The 18,811-nt window shown below is 47.0% G+C and overlaps 1 protein-coding gene across 1 annotated transcript in view; it reads left to right on the top strand.

Annotated features, from left to right (window-relative positions):
- Positions 1–268: 268 nt before the first annotated feature.
- DLGAP2 (DLG associated protein 2) overlaps positions 269–18,811 on the top strand; it is a 141,556-nt gene continuing 123,013 nt past the window's right edge. Inside the window, exon 1 of the mRNA XM_036838833.1 lies at positions 269–329. The gene's annotated coding sequence lies outside the window, so the exon portion shown is untranslated. The remainder of the gene's footprint in view (positions 330–18,811) is intronic.

Genomic DNA, 18,811 nt, shown 5'->3' with positions numbered 1-18,811 from the left:
GTAGCCGAGAATCCCTTGCACGGCCACCTAAGTCGGCACCTCTGTGGGGCAAACGTGCACCTGCGCCCGCAGGCCTGTGGTCAGAAAAGGTGGTGGTTCCTGGGCTTTGGCCCCAAGCGCCAGCTCCGAGCAGTGGCGTAAGCCGGAAAGCATGTCTCGTGTCTGAGTGTCGGGGTGGGGGGGGGGCGTGTAGGGGATGCGTTGTGATTACGCGAGCCGCACCAGCAACATACTGAAAAGTGACTTTGTTTCTCTCTTTGCAGAGGAAGAGGGCGGGGACCTGGCCCAGCCGGGCATCAGCTTTCCGGGGCCGGCCGAGGAGGATCTAGGTAGAGTACACACCGGTGCTGCACAGAGCAGATGGGCGTTCCAGGCGGGGGGGGACGTGCACGTCCGTCACTGGTGACCCTCCCCACAAAATGTTTTAAGTATACATTCGACTTTAGGGGGTCCTAATGAGAACTAAGTAAGATGCAGTGAAATTTTTTTAAATAGCGGTTTGTAAACATTATGGAAGATCTAGATGAGAACACAGTTTCTCCAGATCATCACAGATTAATCATTAAGGCAGTTATTTACATAATTAATATTATTAGTAAAGCTGCATTAACGTAATTGAGACCTGTCCACACATGTAGAATGACACATCTCTCCTTCCCTCCTTCGTCGCTAAACCCTAAGTCAATCTAAGGGAGGGAAAAGCTTTTTTGTTTGCATTTTTCTCAAGTAACTCTGTTACTTGACATAAAACAGCTGATTTCTCCAGGCAAGCCCAGCTCCACGTGGCTTGGGTGCTGAGTGCAACTATATGCTTTCTTCCAAGGGAGCTCCGAGTTACTATCACATTCTGTTTTCCCCAGCGCTGGTTGAAATCACGTGGAAATTTTATCTGTATGCTGCCACAGACACAGTGAAGCTGGAGCTGCATTTGGCCATCACCATTTGACAGGGAGTTGGGCTTACGTGAAACGGGGCAGATGCTCCTTTAGAAGTGGGGAGTGCTGGATAAATTCAGCATCAAACGGCTGAATGAAATCCACATTGAATGTAACTGAGAAAAGACACCCTCTCCGTGGCTCTGGGTTCCTGGCCCTGGACTTAACATGGTTATTCGCCAGCCTCAAAGACTTCCAGCTGCCTTCTCAGCTTCTGATGGCCATCTGCTGTGACCGCGCAGAGGTTGTCTTACGGATCATAAGTTTGATTTCTATTTAAGTTCGAATTTTTCTTAATTTATATCCGATCTTTAGCCAGTGAATCTGTTGCTCATTTGACTGGCTCAAAGAATAATACTGAAAATCACAGGAGTCCTTTTGTGTAAAGCTGTGCTTTCTTTTAAAGGAAATTAGAACCAAAAAAAGTTTGCTTTTCAATGTAAAGTTATGAAACCAGGTATAGTCCTAAAAGAATGACAGTATATTATCCACTATGATTGAGTTAGAAATTTATTTCTAACTTGCCAGTCTATCCAGGCCTTTCTCTACTTGGAAATAGGCCAATAAAATTATTTTTACGCTTTATTTAGAAGGAATACTGGCTACCTCATTGGAATAAGCATGCGTTATTTTTTGTTTCACTCTGTGAAGCTTCCGAATGAATGGATGACTCATTTGACTTCTGTTTCATGAGACTTTGACAATAGCTCACCTGCATTTGTACTGGGTCTAAGATTTTTCAGCATGACAATTGTGTCTATGGCGCCAGTTCTTTTCCGTGACAGGCTTTTAGAGTGAGGGGGACCTGCCAAAACATAAGGCCTATGCATCCTGAGGCCACGTTTCCATCTCCGTGGCAGCGGGAACCTGAGGCTGACTCAGAGGCTGCCGTCCACCTCTGGACAGCACGTGGCACTCGGGGTGCTGTCTCACCTGGGCTGGCACAGCCCGAGGGCACCGAGGGCCTGGCTTTAATTATTGGGGGGACACCTAGAGGTGGAATTACTTTGTCCCGTGGTAATTCTATTTAAAAGTTTTTTTAGAAGCCACCATAATGTTTAGGGACAGAAAGTACTTAGTGAGCCGTTCCTACAGTGTGGACATGAGGTGATGGTTGGTGGTTATAATGAGAACAGTCAGATTTTAAAGGACTTGGGAAGAAACTGACAGGAGGATTTGGTGACGTTGGCTACAAAGGAGTTCTCGAAATGTTGCCCAGTTTCCCACTTGTGGTGGTGAGTGGGCGGCGGTGGGTTCTGATGGGAAGGGGAAACCCTACATCGGCTGCCGGGCAAGGCAGGATGGAGCCAAGTAGCCAGTGGACCGGCCAGTGGACTTAGCACCGAGGTGCCCCCGCCAGGCGCATGCACACTGGGGTCCAGGGATCTTGAGCAGCCCGTTCGCTGAAACATGAGGGTCAACCTGCCTCTCGTGGGTCACTGTCACCTGGGGGGCATTTAAATCCTGGTACCTGGTGGGCTTATTATCTAGAAAAGTTCCCTACGTGATTCTTACTCGCACCTCGGGTCAGGGATGCTGATGTAAAGTGTGTGGAAGGATAATTTATAGGAAGGTTTAAAAAAAAGAGAAGGAAGGAAGGTTGGGGGGAGGAAGGAAGGAGAGAAGGTATGAGTTATGTTCCCAGTGTTATTACAATAACTAATTGGGAGCAAGCACCATAATTTTAGACATTTTATTTTCCAAACTGGGTTTTCCAGTTTCCTCATCTCTGAATCGAGAGGGTGAAACTGGACAGGTTTTTTTTTTTTTTTTAAAGATTTATTGATTGATTGATTGATTGATTGCTATGTTGGGTCTTCGTTTCTGTGCTAGGGCTTTGTGTAGTTGCGGCAAGCGGGGGCCACTCTTCATCGCGGTGCGCGGGCCTCTCACTATCGTGGCCTCTTTTGTTGCGGAGCACAGGCTCCAGACGCACAGGCTCAGTAGTTGTGGCTCACGGGCCTAGTTGCTCTGCGGCATGTGGGATCTTCCCAGACCAGGGCGCGAACCCGTGTCCCCTGCATTAGCAGGCAGATTCTCAACCACTGCGCCACCAGGGAAGCCCCTGGACAGGCTTTTAACATCTCCTCCGAGTCTCTGATTCTACCGTCCACATTAAAATTAAAAACGCTTTATAATGATATTAATGCTATTGCAGTGAAATGAGTCATTGTCCTTTACAGAACACTGAGGGACGTTCTGCAGCCTGGTAGAAGTTAAAGGCATAAAACAATGCAGGAACATTTGCCTCTGGTCCCGTTCAAAATACCAATCTTTTTTTTTTTTTTTTTTCAACTGGCCTCAGCATCTAAAAACTCCAAGGAAAGGTGAGAGACATTTACTGAAAACCCTAAAATCTTCTTTAGTGACAGACAAATGAGTAAAGTCATCTTTTTAGAAGTGAGTATCACACCCCATGCCCTTGCCATTAACCATTCCATTTTAGGGCACAGACATTCTCTGAAGCTCATGGGATGTAATGTATGAAAAGTAATTTTATGATGAGGCAAATGGCCGTGGAACAGAGGAAGATAAAGAAGGTTTCTATGAAATTAAAGTCAGTGATAAAAGTGGATTAATGCAGCACATTCAAAATGACTACAATGGAAGAGAAAACCCACTTTTTCCAGGAGGAACATTTTGAGGGAAGACCCTCAGACACACTGAAATTAAATTGCCCTACCAGTAATTTTTGTGACATTGGCTCATTTATAGGAGATGTGATCGCTAATAATGGGTTTTCTTAATTCCCACGAATGTTAAATTTAAGTCAGTTGTAAAGAGTTGGTAATTTATAAGCATTTATGAGGACTGTTCTGTTGAACCAAATTTTGCACTGGCAAGTCAATTGCAAACTGAAATGAAAAAAGGCGGACAAAATGAAATGATCAATTAAAGAATATTAGGCAGATATTATATGAGACACAGCACGGAGAAAACAGACACACTATGTAATTTTAAAAATACCTGAATATAAAATAATACCTGCCAATACTTAAAGCCTTCTTCAGGACAGGCACATGTTGTGAAAATATTTTTATATAAAGGATGTTAGATGGTACTGTTTGACGTCTGCACACCATCTAACTGCATGAATGTCTCAAAGTAATTATAATACGTAACTCATTTTAAAAGAACTCCCCTTTTAGACATTTATTTTTGTGTCCTTTTATTAACACCCCTACATGTACATATAGATGTGTAACTCTGTAACTTGAGGGGCATCCACACTTATTTCCTTCAGGGAAATTTCTAGAAGTTTCTAGACATAGTGGGCACGGTGCCTTGCCAAGGTTCTGTCTGGACAGTAACAATGTATCTATTTACTGCATCCCTCCATCCTCCCCCCCCCAGGTCCCTCCTCCACAGCAGAGACCCCTCAAGACGTGCAGCCCCCTCCTACCCACCTGCTCCTTGGGGATCCCGACACCCCTCGGGGAACGCTCCTCCCAGCGTGTGACGTCGAGTCCCTGTCACGTGCTGCAGAGGAGGGAAGGTCACGTGCCAGCTAATCAAGGGGACCGCCCAAAAGATGTATTTTATTTGACAATTTAACGTTAAAACTTTGTACAAACAAATCAAAATCAGTTTTAAAGCTACTAACACGTGTCTATAGAACTTAGGAGATTGGGATTTTTCATCTAGATTTCTGGAGTGCACTGCCTAGCTTTTATGCTAAATATCAGTGTTTAACTTGCACAGTTTCCAAGCCTGGCTGCTGCCGAATGAATTACGGTACCTTCTCCCATGTTGGTTCCCTTCCTCACACAGTAAATCTTTATTTGATGCATTCACGCCTCCATCAGTGCGTGTGTGGCTTTGTCTTACTACATTTGGGCTACTGTGAAAGAAAAAAAATGCCACAGACTGGGGGCTTATAAACAGCAGACATTTACTTCTCCCAGTTCTGGAGGCTGGACGTCCGAGATCAGGGTGCTGGCAGATTCAGCGTCTGCTGAGGACCCTCTTCCTGGCTCACAGGCGGCGTCTTCTCTCTGTGTCCTCACGTGGAGGAAGGGCTGGGGGCCCTGTGGGGTCTCTGTTAGAAGGACACTAATCCCATCCTGGGGGACCCATCCTCATGACCTCTCACCTCCCAAAGTCCCCCCTGACACCATTACTTTGGCGGTTGGGAGTCAACACATGAATTTTGGGGGAACACAGACATTCAGTCTATAGCAGATTTCACTCAAACAACAATTACTGAGTGTTTTCTGCCCTGAAGGATGCGCCCACGTGCATGACCAGCTAGCTCCCTGACCCAGCAGCCTCCACACGCTGAGGAGTTAGAAAAAACCAAGTGCGTCACCACTGTGCGTATAAGAGAAAAGGAATTCAGTGCAGTTGGAGAAGCACTGACAGTACTCTGTATACTGCGACCAAAATCAAATTGCTGCAGACTAGGGACCCAGAGAGGCTGGTGAGCAGGGCGGCTTTGGTTGGGGTCCCAGGGGCGAGCAGGTTTCCAGACACGGAGGAGCTGTAAGGCCGTTCCTGCTGCCAAACACCTGAGCACCGAGGGGGCCACGTGTCAGGACGCGCACCTTTCCAGGGGGCTGGGGGCGGGCAGGGAGGGCCGCATGGGCGCGGGGTCGCCCCTGAACTCTATTCAGCGCGTCTGTCAGGGCAGCGTGTGAACTCGGGACCTTAAGGATGCGTTCTGAAAAACCGTGCTCTAGTGATGGACCCAGGTGCTGGCTTGGGCAGGGCTCCTCCTGGAAGGTGCGGGATGATGGGGGCCTGTACCAAGGCCCCTCCCGCCAGGGCTTCTGAAAGGTCACAGGGTGGTGACCACGGGTCTGGAGCGGTGGGACCAGACAAGGTGCCCGTTGTGTAAATACTTGATGATCAGGAGTCAGACGCTGTCCCACCCTCTGGCTTCTGCAGATGGAGAGAAACAGGCTCGTATGGAACGTGCGGGGCTGTGAGCCCGACCCAGGGCTACCGGGGATGCATCAGTGGTCCAACCAGCGGAATCACCAGGCCCACAGGGAGGGGACAGACGGGCCTCAGAGGGAGGAGAAGCTCAGGAGAGGGTGGGAGAGGGACTCTCACGGTGAAGCCCACCAGCTGTATCCCATTCAGTCAGCTCCGGACCGGGGTTTCTCAGCCCTAGTCCTGCAAACCTGGAGGCTGCTTTTCATCCAGGAGGCTGCTCTGAGCGTCCCCCAAACACCAGGCAAACACGGCCACACGTGCCCTTGGACAGAGCAACCCTCACAGAGAACTGTGCTTCCAGACCCTCCCCTGAACAGCATGAAAATTGGAGGATTTCAGTAAAAAATAATGCAGAAAACAAAGAGAGACTTAACTCCCAAGATTACATTTTGGCTTTGAAATCATTTTTTTTAAACCACGAAGTATCAATACTAATCAAAAAGTAGCTAGATGAATTCATTCTGAGTAAAATAAGCCTTTTTTTTGTGCAAATTGTACATCAAGTTTATTTCCTTCCAGTTTTATTGAGATATGATTAACACACACCACTCTATAAGTTGAGGTATACAGCATAATGATGTGACCTACATACGTCGTGAAGTGATGACCCCGGTAAGTTTAGTGAACACGCGTCACCCCATATGGATACAAAAGAGAAGAAATAGAAAAAGTATTTTTCCTTGTGATGAGAACTTTTAGGATTTACATTAGCAACATTCCTGTATAACACACAGCCGTGTTGCTTCCGTTCATCACGTTGTGCATTATATCCCTAGTTCTTCGTCATCTTGCAACTGGAAGTTTGTACCTTTTGACCCCCTCTCTCACCATGCAAAGATACGACATTATTATTGACCGTGTTTGCCACACTGTAGGTGTCACCCCCATGACTCATTTATCTTGTAACTGGCAGCCTGTCCCCTTTAATCTCCCGCACCTATTTCTCTCCTCCCCTCTCCCCTCCCCTCTGACAACCACCTGTTTGTTCTCTGTATCTATAACTCTGTTTCTGTTTTGTTATATTTGTTCATTTGTTTTTTGCTCATTTGTTTTATTTTTTAGATTCCACATATGTGAGATCATTTAGTAACAGTCTTTCTCTGTCTGACTTATTTTTACTTAGCACAATATCCTTTAGGTCCATTCATGTTGTCACAGATGGCAAGATTTCATTCTTTTTTATGGCTGAGTAATATTCCATTGTATATATATATATATATATATATATATATATATATATATATATACTACATCTTCTTTATCCATTCTTCTGTCGATGGACACTTATGTTGCTTCCATGTCCTGGCTATTGTAAATAGTGCTGCAGTGAACATTGGGGTGCATGTGTCTTTTCAAATTAGTGTTTTCATTTCCTTTGGATAAATACCCAGGAGTAGAATTGCTGGATCATATGGTAGCTCTATTTTTAGTTTTTTAAGGAACCTCCATACTGTTTTCCATAGCGGCTGCACCAATTTACATTCCCACCAGCAGTGCACAAGGGTTCCCTTTTCTCCACGTTCTCACCAACACTTATTTCTAGTCTTTTTGATGACGGCCATTCTGACAGGTGTCGGATGATATCTCATTGCGGTTTTAATTTGCATTTTCCCGGTGATTAACTGTCTCGAGCATCTTTTTATGTACCTGTTGATAAAATCAGCATTTCAATATGGGATTATGGCAAAATAGAATCATATTGGGCTCGGAGCTTGATAACTCAGTGGAGGTTGGACTTGGGTCTAGAGGACAGTGTGTAGATGTCACAAGGGTGCAGTGATGTGAGGTCAGAAAAGGTGCCAGGGACCCGGTGAGGACGCTGGGCTTGTCTAGTGGCCGAGGATGAGGAGACCCCAGCTGCCACGTGCTTCTTGCTGCTGCAGACCCAGCCAGACTCAGGGGGCGTCTCCTCAGCCCCACCTCCTGATTCTGCCCAGATGCTCTTGCGTATGCAACACACCCGCTCTGTGGTCCATTCCTGCAGAAATCCGTCTGTCTTAGAGGAAGCAAGTATTTCCACACGTGCATTTGTCTTTGTATACACACGCACACCCATGCAAATTTGAGTAACACGGGAAGTCTTCATTTCACCCTTCAAAGCCATTCCTCCTGAAATGACACTTCTGCTGCGATAGCACCTCAAGACGTCAGCTTCTACGACAAGTAAGTGATGGCCTTTGCTCTGGGTGACATGGTCTTGGGTGAAGGCAGATCCCATCAGGAAGGGAGGAGGGTGACGGATGAGCCATCTAAGTTTGCTGAGTCAGCATGTAATTTTCATTTCGTTTCCTATCTCTCCTGTTTATATTTACATGACACTGATTGTAAAACCGTGGGCTGCAACCCATTCAGTGGGTCATGAATTCAAGTTACTGGGTCGCTACCAGCAATTTTTTAAATAAAAAAAGAACAGGAAAGTATGGAAGGTATAGAGTAGAAAATATCAAAGCACATCACACATAGTAGGGGAAGTATCGCTGAAGGAAACATCAGGGGTGTGGGTGTGTGTGTGTGTGGACTAGGTACCAATGTACAAGGCATCTCGTGTGGGGCACGATGGACGTGGGCGGGAAGCTGCTGGCAGAGTTGCACCCCGTAGAACCGGGCGGGAGATGAGAGGGATCCCGCCGTGTGGCTTGGACAGAAGCACCGAGGCAGCCCCGAAGCCCTCGCATCCACCTAATCCTGCACCTGGGAACCTCGCATCCACCTAATTTCACTGCGCCTTTGATTCCTTGTTTATTACAAATAAAGGGGAAGCCATAAGGGGACTTCCTACCTCCTGGGATTATTAGGATGATTAAACCCAAAAGTATAAGACCGTAGCAAGCTTTATTAGCATTTGATGCACGTTAGCTTTCATCATCTTTACTGTCACCCTTGTGATCGTCATGACCACTCTGCTGTCACCCGCCCGCCTTCACTAATCCAAGCGTGAAAGAGTGAGGGATGCGTAGGCAGAGATCGTATACGGGAAGATGGGCGCCAGCTCCCGGACGGACGGCTGGTTTCCTCAGTGTTAGTCTAGAACACGATGTCCATGGCTACTAAATTTGTATGCAGATCGCAAAAGCTGAAAACACGGATTCCAAGACTGCTCTTTGATTCTGAAGATTTGTGTGCGTGTAAGCGTTTGCCGCTTCAACCGCAGGAGACTCATGAGCACACGTGCGTTCAAACGTGAGTCAGAAGCCAGCCGGAGATGTGCTTGTCTTGTCGAGTGGATGCAGGATTAGGTAGAAACGGGGCGGCGTGCTGATCTTTTTGGGTGTTAGTGGCTGTGAAGTCTGGCATCCAGGATATAGGAAATGAACGGTCAGCTGGCAGGGAAGAGAGCAGAATTATCTGACCCAGTGTTGGGCTTCTAGAGGAACTCTGTAGTTCGTGGAAAATGAAAGGTAACAGATGCTCTGGGCTTTTGAGAAATGTTTCCAATATTCCATTTTTATGGTTGGCATCGAGAGTGAGATGGCAGTGCAAGGGACCAAATGGGAGAGGAGCGGGAAGGGGACTTGGGTGCCTCTGAGGACCCCTGCGGTGCTCCCTGCTCCTGCTGGGCACCTAGCCCAGTGAGTTGAACCCTACAGCATCCTCAGTGCACTTGTGCGGGGCCTGAAGCCACATGGCCCCAGGCCCCAGCCTGTGCAGAGTTATTACAAAGATGCAATCCCTGTATCCTCCAGCCCAACAGCAATAGGAGGAGGGAGGGAGGAAGAAAGGCATTGTATTGTCACAGGGACATTAGCTGTCACCAACACCAGCTATCTGTGTACACACCAGCCTCTCATAACCCAGTGTACACCCACCTCCAAGAGACAGATACAGGCTGGAGACAGACGAGACAGAGTTCCTGAACCCAAAAATGGTGGCAAGACTTCCCAACCTCATCTGCAGCAAGGCCTGGGAGCTACCGCCTTCCTCAGCAAAATCTCCTAGCTACACTCCAGTCCTCAAAACTAGAAGGCACACTCTTTAGTAAATAATTATAGAACCAGGGGAAGTTACAGAACCCATGCTGAGAGGTCAGGGCCCCCGTCTCCCAGTACCCTCCCATGCTCGCATCGTGATAAACAGCACAGCATCTAACTCTGCAGAGCTCAGAGGTCCAACCAGCCAGCACCCCAGTCAAGTGTTTATTGAAACCCCGCTGCGTACAAAATGCTGTTTAGATGCTGAACCAAAAGATGCAAATAACTCTACATATTCTCTCAAATTCTTTGGTTCTTTTAGGCCGTGCAGGGTGTTAGATTTGCTTTAACCAAGCACGTTTGGGTATCTCCCTGCAGAGAAGGACTACGCAGGCATCCTGTGGGCATTGCTGAGCGGGAAGCGGGAGACGTGGGGCTGGTGCCGAATTAGACAGTGAGCGGGGAGGAAGTGGAATCAGAGGGGACGAAAGTGTCCGTAATTAGTCAGAAATAAGATTCTCTGTCCGCTACAAGATGTCCTCTCCCTGCCCGATTTTAAATTCAACCCTCATTTTTGTGCTTACACCAGTCTTCCCAGAAGGTCACGTACACCCTACAAAGTGAGGTTAATTCCGAGCAGCCCAGGGATTTTTAAATTTCATGTACATGTTTTCTGCTTTTTATATATATATGAATTTACTTATTTATATTTGGCTGCGTTGGGTCTTCGTTACTGCACGCGGGCTTTCTCTAGTTGCGGCGAGTGGGGGCTACTCCTTGTTGCCGTGCGCAGGCTTCTCATTGCGGTGGCTTCTCTTGTTGCAGAGCACGGGCTCTAGGTTCACGGGCTTCAGTAGTTGTGGCATGCGGGCTCAGTAGTTGTGGCTCACGGGCTCTAGAGCGCAGGCTCAGTAGTTCTGGCGCACGGGCTTAGTTGCTCCGTGGCATGTGGGATCTTCCTGGACCAGGGCTCGAACCCGTGTCCCTTGCATTGGCAGGCGGATTCTTAACCACAGTACCACCAGGGAAGCCCTGTTTTCTGCTTTCTATTACTCATCGCACAGAATCTGCAAGTGCATTTGAAACTCCATTTTTAAAACTCAATGAAATGAAATGTTATAAAATTTAGTGTGGTTGCAACTGTATCAGAGAAGAGTGAAAACAATTTATGCTGGGTAGGAGGATGCAACAGGGCTTCACGACAAGAGCACTCATGTCTGAGTAAATGGTAGACCTGTGGGTCTGGGGAACCTGGGTGGCACCTGGGTCTACACTGAACGGGCCGGTCTGGAGTTCCAGGCTCTGCTTAAAGCACTTCACTTGTAGGACTGGTTTATTTGTCCTTCCCCCCATCCCCGCTGCCACCCCGTGGCTGGTGTGGCTCCCATCGCATGATACGGGGTTGGGAGAAGGTGCAGCACCCCAGATGTGGGCACTGGCGCTGCAGCCTGGCAATCAGGTGATGGAGAAGAGCTGGGTGAGGGCCCGAGAGGGACAGGGGCGAGGACCACGCACGGATGACACAGAGTCTGGATCACGTGGGGACGGTGACACGTCGGGGTGGGATGAGGGGATCCAGCTGGACACCTAGGGCAGAAGCCGTAGAGGATTATCGTGCGTATGGGTGGTGGCTGAACCCACGCTGGGCGTGAAAGTCTGCCCGGCTCAGGTGTCGTCCTTCCATTTCATACGCAGAAGGTCCCAGCATGAGACACTTGCACGGGTGGCCACCAGGGAGGAGAAGGGAGAGACCAGGTCTCTGTCCCTTCCCCAGAGAGAGACACAGCATGGCGGGCAGTGCGTGCGCACACACTCATGTGCGCGCACACGTGCACACACATACACATGTACATGCACATGTGTGCACACATACACACGCACACACATATACATGTGCACACATATACACATACCTGCATGCATACATACGCGTGTATATGCACACACATATACATGCACACACATATACATGCACACACATATACATGCACACGGACCACGTGCACATACATGCACACATATGCATTACATGCAGACTGCGCACACATGCACACAGACGCAGGATCACATTCGCGCACACGCACGTGCCAGGGCCAGGGGGAGCGGCTGCAGGTGTGGGGAAGCCGCCGCGCCCGGCGTGAGGAGCAGCCGCGATTGCGGGGGGCGCTGTGAAGGAAGCCCCAGGGCCCCGGAGGGGGGTGCACGTTATGTGGGCGCTGAAGGGCACGTGCTGGAGGGGTCGGTGGCGTGTGTTTCACCCTGAGCACAGGGAAGACGCGTGTCTGGAAGTGACAGCGGCCCCTGTGAGCCCCCGGAGGGCCCCTTGCACTTATTTTGTGTGGCCCACGTGCTGTTCTTTAAACCAAGTGCGCAAACAAACAGCAAACGGAAGGGGAGCTTTTCCTTCATCGTCCAGATTTCTGGCTTCATTAGGGCGAGGGTAAGGGCTGGCACCACCAGAAAGCGTTTCCACAGGCCAGCACGCCCACGCCACCCGCGGGGCCCAAGCACCAGTCCTCTGCACTCACCCCATCCCAGTGCCACGCGGGTGAGGCCGGGCTGAGCGGGTGGCGGCCAAGGCGGCCACTTGAGTTTGGACCAACCAGCAGCTTGGATAGGCTTCCTGTGCACGGAAGGTGCCGGAGCCATGAAAGTTGTGTCTGGTTTTGTCTCTGGAAGAACCGTGCTTGGGGCCTGGGGCTGGATTCTGGCAGCCACATGGAGGAAGGGGGGCGGCAGTCTCGGTCCTCTGGGCTTCCACAGCAGGACACCGTTGGCCGGGCCCCTTAGATGACTGACATTCGCTTCTCCCAGTTCTGGGGGCTGGACGTCCAAGGTCAAGGTGCTCGCAGATTTGGTGTCTGCTGAGGCCTCCCCTGGTTCACGGACGGCGTCTTCATGCTGTGTCCTCACATGGGGGCAGGGCTGGGGGCTCTCGGGGGTCCCTTTTATCAGGGCTCTGATCCCATTTGTGAGGCCTCCACCCTCAGGACCATATCAGCCCCCAAAGCCCCCGCCTCCTGACCAGGGAGAAGCCGGACAGCTGCGGGGTCCAGGGCCTATTTGGAGCAGTCAGACCTGAAGCGATGGGAGAAAGACAGGACCCACAGAGTGAGCGCTGAGGCCACAGCAGAGGGGCCCACACCCCATCCCCTACCCCCGGTGCACATGCCCCCTTAACCCCCACTTCCACACCCGTCCCCACTGCGTTTCTCCCCACCGTGTACATGACTGACAGCACTGCCTGGGCCACCTCCAGGAAAGGGGAAGAGTCGCTCCTCTTAGCAAAGTACCAAGGAGCGCTTCTCTGTGTAAACATCCTGGTGGGGGACCCTCCATCCCGAGGCAGCCGCGCCTGCTAGAAGAAAGGATGCACCGTCTCTGGACACGACTGTCCTCGTCGGGATGGGAGGTGGCCTTTGCAAGCCTCTCTTTGCTGTCACGCTTAGATTGCTGGTTCCATGAAAACCCGAGAAGTCAGTACCCACGTACTCATTGCATCAGGAGCCACAAATCCGTGTTTCTTTTTCAAAAACAAGGCCTCACGTTGTAATACGGCCCCGGGGAATTAATGGAATATGGGTGGGGAATTAGGGGGCTTTGCACCAAGTAAGCGTCCGGGGGCGTGGGCCTCGCAACTGGGAAATTGCCAGAAGGAACGCCTGGTTCACAGCGACTCCCTAACTGAATTCCACTCAACGCAGATCTGCAGACTGTTTTGTTGAAATGACATCAGTAGAAACATTTAGGAGTGATTAAAACTGATGGCCCTGCTCCATTAGAGTCTGGTGTGTGTCAGACGGGGCTGATTTGGAGCCGCCCACAGATCCGTCCAGAATACTGAGCGTTCCCTTCCCGGGTTGGGTGACTTGTCCACGGGACTCAGGCACAAAATCGAGTTTGTTGCTGCTGCCCTGCCCCAGCTGGATTGGCTGCTGCTTCCAAATTGCATTCCGGTCGTAATGATATCTGTCTGCTCCATCCGCGTTCGCCGGGACAGAGCCTATTAGCTCTTGTGGGGTTTTGTTTGCTTTGTCTTCAAACTGTCTAATCTCTGGCTGTGGCAGACCAAGTCGAAGTTAAAAATGGACTTTTAAATGCACATTATAAAGGGAAAAAGCCAATACATACTACATGTCTGGGTGGTGTGGAAGTAAGGTATGTGGAATAGAGCTAGCTGACAATTACATAACATTGGAGCTCACGGCAAAGCTATTGTGAGGATCCGGTTTTCCAATAAAGAGATTGAGTCTCAGAATCAAGTTACTTGTCAAACCACTGATCAGCTAGGAAATGACCTCAAGATGGTTTGGGCCCAGGTCTCCTGGCAGCTTTAGTGTTTCTGGAGGGTGTGGAGTCAGATAAAAATTTTTCTTTCTCCTTTTGCTATTTACTGTGGATTTAAGTAAGTTATTGAATCTTTGAGCTTTACCTTTCTTAGTTTCCAAACACTGTGATAGTAATATGTAAATTCTACAGGGTTCTGAGAATCAAGCTAGGCCAGTGTGAGATATTTCTATTCTGGTCACCTGCTTCGGCCACTGAAAAAATCAACTGTATTAATTATCTGTTTTAATCATATGTACACACACACACGCACACACACGCGTAAGTGTATGTCTGTGCACATAGGCCTCACAGTGCTGCCTGATCCCTAAATACTTCGTAAAATGAATTCTTGCACCAGGGCCCGTGGTCTCCCCACTGCTTTGCTGGCCAGGCGTGGTGGAGGTCACTCAGGCAGAGCTGGGGAGGGGCTGAGCTGGACTTGAGATCCAGACCCCAGGGTTCTGACCCATCCCCACCTCGCCCTGCCCGTGACGTGCGTGTTCTAAGTCGTGGTTTCGTTCTGCGGAGGGGCGATGAGTCACCCTGGGGCGTCTCCACCTGCTCAGGCTGGGTCTGATGGAAGGAACGGGGCTTCTGCGTGGCCAGCGCCATCCTGGGCCCCAGGCCACGCACGGTGCAGGACCCGCCGTGCCCAGTGCAGCCGCCGGCGTCCTCAGGGGACAGGAGAAGAGAGCCGAGTGAGAAGGACTTACCGCGGTTGTGAAGACGGAGGAGGCCCAGCCCACGCCGGGTGGGGGGGGGGGTGCTTAGAGCTGGAGAAGGCGAGAAGCCGGTTCCCCGAGGAGCCCCCTGCCCCCCGCCCCTGCCCCGGGAGGACCCAGCCCTGCTGTTGTCTGGACTTTCGCCCACTGGAATCTAGTTCAGATTTCCGAGCCCCGCAATCTGAGATAAACATGTGTTGTCGCTTGGGAGGTTCTGTTTTGTTCCTTTTCAATTAATAGACTTTATTATTTTGAGCAGTTCTAGGTGTACAGAAGAGTTGAGCAGAAAATACAGAGTTCCCATATATCAACCCCCCCAGGTTCCCCTCTTATCAAATCTTGCATTAATGTGGTACATTTGTTATAGTTGATGAGCCAATATGGTTCCATTATTATTATTACAGATTATTAACTATAATTATTAACTACAGTCCATGGTTTACATTAGGGCTCACCCTTGGTGTTGTACATTTTGTAGGTTTGTGAAATGTACAATGTCATGTATCCACAATTACAGTGTCATACAGAGTAGTTTCACTGCCCTGAAAACCCTCTGTGCTCCACCCGGTCGTCCCTCCTCCCAACCCTAAAACCCTAACAACCCCTGATCTTGATACTGTCTCCGTAGTTTTGCCTTTTCCAAAATGTCATATAATAGTAATCATACAGGGTGTATCTTTTTCCTACTGACTTCTTTCAGTTAAGAATATGCATTTAAGTTTCCTGCATGTCTTTTCATGGCTTGATAGTTCATTTCTTTTTATCACTGAGTAATATTCCATTGTCTGGATGGCCCGTGGTTTGTTTATCTATCAACCTACTGAAGGGCATCTTGGATACTTCCAAGTTTGGGGAATTATGAATAAGTCTCTAATTGTACGTAAGTCTACCCTATCAGCTGTTTCGTTCATGGATCATGTTTCTGGTAAAAACTCATTGTCTAACCCAAGGTCACCTAGATTATCTCCTATGTTCTCTTATCTTCTAGGAGTTTTATAGTTTTGCATTGAATATTTAGGTCTACAATCTATTTTGAGTTAATGTTTGTGAAAGGTGTAAGGTCTGTATCCAGATTCTTTTTTTCTTTTTGCATGTGAATATCTAGTTATTCCAGCACCATTTGTTTTCTTGTTTTGGGGGGGTTTTTTGGCCGCGTCATGTGGCATGCAGGATCTTGGTTCCCTGACCAGGAATCGAACCCGCACCCCCTGCATTGGAAGCATGGAGTCTTAACCACTGGACCGCCAGGGAAGTCCCCCAGCACCATTTGTTTAAAAAAAAAAAACCTATTCTTTCTCCATTGAATTTCCTGTTCTCCTTTGTCAGAGATCAATGACTATATTGTGTGGGTCTATTTCTGGGCTCTCTGTTCTGTTCCATTGATCTATTTGTCTGTTCTTTCACCAACACTACGCCATCTTGATAACTGTAGCTTGGTAGTGAGTCTTGAAGTCAGGCAGCCAGTCCTCTGACTTTTCTGCCTCTCCTTATAAACTTTATAATTGGTGGTGTGTCATTATCCACAAAATAACCTGATGGGATTTTGATTGGGATTGCACTGAGTCTATAGACCAAGTAGTGAAGAATTGATATCATGGCAATTTTGAGTGTTCCAATATACATGGAATATCTCTTCATTTATTTAGATCTTGTTTGATTTCTTTCATCAGCATTTTGTAGTTTTCCTCATATAGATCTTGTATATATTTTATTAGATTTATGCTGCATTATTTCATTTTTTGTTGCCAATATAAATGGTTTTGTGTTTTTAATTTCAAAATCCTATTGTTCATTGCTGGTATATAAGAAAGCAGTTAACTTATGAATATTAATCTTGTATCCTGCAACCTTGCTATAGTCACTTATTATTTCTAGGAATTTTTTAATTGATTCTTTGGGATTTTATACATGGAAAATCATGTCATTTGCAAACAACAATGGTTTTATTTCTTCCTTCCCAATCTGTATACTTCTTATTTCCTTTTTTTGTCTCGTTGCATTAGCTGGGACTTCCAGTGTAATGCTGAGTAGGTGGTGAGAGAGGTCATCCTTACCTTGTTCCTGATCTTAGCTGGAAAATGTCTAGTTCCTCACCATCGAGTATGGTATTAACTGTAGGTTTTTGGTCAATGTTCTTTATCAAGTTGAAAAAGTTCCCTTCTATTCCTAGTTCACTGAGAGTTTTTATCGTAAATGGGTGTTGGATTTTGTCAAATGTTTGTTTCCATCTATCGATATGATCATGTGATTTTTTTTCTTCTTTAGCCTGTTGATGTGTGGGTTATATAATTGATTTGTTATTGAAGTATAGTTGATTTACAATATTGTGTTAGTTTCAAGTATACAGCAAAGTGATTCAGATAGATAGGTAGATAGATAGATCGATAGACAGATAGACAGGTAGATAATGTATTATTTTTCAGATTCTTTTCCATTATAGGTTATTAAAAGATATTGAATATAGTCCCCTGTGCTATACAGTAAATCCTTGTTGCTTATTTATTTTATATATAGTAGTGTGTATCTGTTAATCCCATACTCCTAATTTATCCCTGCCCGACCCCTTTCCCCTTTGGTAACCATAAACTTGTTTTCTATGTCTATGGTCTGTTTCTGTTTTGTAAATTAGTTCATTTGTGTCACTTTTTTTTAGATTCCACATATAAGTGATATCATATGATATTTGTCTTTCTCTGTCTGGCTTACTTCACTTAGTATGATAATCTCCAAGTTCACCCATGTTGCTATAAATGGCATTATTTCATTCTTTTCATGGTTGAGTAGTATTCCATTGTATATATGTGCCACAACTTCTTTATCCATTTATCTGTCGGTGGACATCTAGGTTGCTTCCGTGTCTTGGCTATTGTAAATAATGCTGCTATGAACGCTGGGGTGCATGTATCTTTTTGAATTATAGTTTTGTCTGGATATATGCCCTGGAGTGGGATTGCTGGATCATGTGGTAACTCTATTTTTAGTTTTTTAAGGAACTTCCATACTGTTCTCCATAGTGGCTGCACTAATTTACATTCCCACCAACAATGCAGGAGGGTTTCTTTTTCTCTACACCCTCTCCAGCAACTATTATTTGCAGACTTGTTAATGATGGCCATTCTGACTGGTGTGAGGTGATATTTCATTGTAGTTTTGATTTGCATTTCTCTAATAATTTGCAATGTTGAGCATCTTTTCATGTGCCTGTTGGCCATCTGTATATCTTCTTTGGAGAAATACCTATTTAGGTCTTCTGCCCATTTTTTGATTGGGTTTTTTGGTTTTTGATATTGAGTTGTATGAGCTGTTTGTATATTTTGGAGATTAATCCCTTGTCAGTCGCATCATTTGCAAATGTTTTCTCCCATTGTGTAGGTTGTCTTTTCATTTTGTTTATGGTTTCCTTTGCTGTGCAAAAGCTATAAATTGATTAGGTCCCATTTGTTTATTTTTTGCTTTTATTTCTTTTGCCTTGGGAGACTGATCTAAGAAAATATTGATACGATTTATGTCACAGAATGTTTTACCTATGTTCTCTTCTAGGAGTTTTTTGGTATCATGTCTTATATTTAATTCTTTAAGCCACTTTTTTATCTTCGTATATGGTATGAGGGTGTGTCCTAACAGCATTGATTTACATGTGGCTGTCCAGCTTTCCCAACACCCCTTACTGAAGAGACTGTCTTTTCTCAATTGTACATTCTTGCTTCCTTTGTTGAAGATTAATTGACTGTAGGTGTGTGGGTTTATTTCTGGGCTCTCTATTCTGTTCCGTTGATCTATTTGTCTGTTCTTGTGCCAATATCACACTGTTTGGATTGCTCTAGTTTTGTAGTATTGTCTGAAGTCTGGGAGGGTTATGCCTCCTGCTTTGTTCTTTTTTCCTCAGGATTGCTTTGGCAATTCTGGGTCTTCTGTGATTCCATGTAAAATTTAGGATTATTTGTTCTAGTTCTGTGAAAAATGTCATGGGTAATTTGAT

Source organism: Balaenoptera musculus, chromosome 21, assembly GCF_009873245.2.
Source record: "Balaenoptera musculus isolate JJ_BM4_2016_0621 chromosome 21, mBalMus1.pri.v3, whole genome shotgun sequence".
NCBI lineage: Eukaryota > Metazoa > Chordata > Mammalia > Artiodactyla > Balaenopteridae > Balaenoptera > Balaenoptera musculus.
Note: the sequence above shows the minus strand (reverse complement) of the source record. Positions and strands in the feature narration are given on the sequence as shown.